This window comes from Dipodomys ordii, unplaced genomic scaffold (assembly GCF_000151885.1).
Source record: "Dipodomys ordii isolate 6190 unplaced genomic scaffold, Dord_2.0 Scaffold6, whole genome shotgun sequence".
NCBI lineage: Eukaryota > Metazoa > Chordata > Mammalia > Rodentia > Heteromyidae > Dipodomys > Dipodomys ordii.
The window spans coordinates 6,528,013-6,528,311 of record NW_012267222.1 but is presented as its reverse complement, the minus strand read 5'-3'; positions in this window follow the sequence as shown (position 1 = coordinate 6,528,311).

Here is a 299-nt window from a genome sequence, read left to right as displayed (position 1 = left end):
GGGCAGCACGGGTGACACGGACAGGGACGTCGAGGAAATCTCATGGAATTAACCCCCTCCCCGCCGGCTGCGGCCCGCGGTAAAATGAAATGAGGCGCAGCCCGTGGGGTGCGGGGAGCCGGGGTCTCGGCCTCCCCCCGTGGAGCGAGCGGGAAGGATGTGACTGGCTTTGGCTTTAAATATTCAGAATGGGCGGGGGGAACCACAAGAAAGTTGTACAGTATTTTTCCTGTAAAGGCTATTATTCTACGTAGAACAAAAAGAAAATTTAAAAAATACAGGCGGGGGCGCGTGCACGC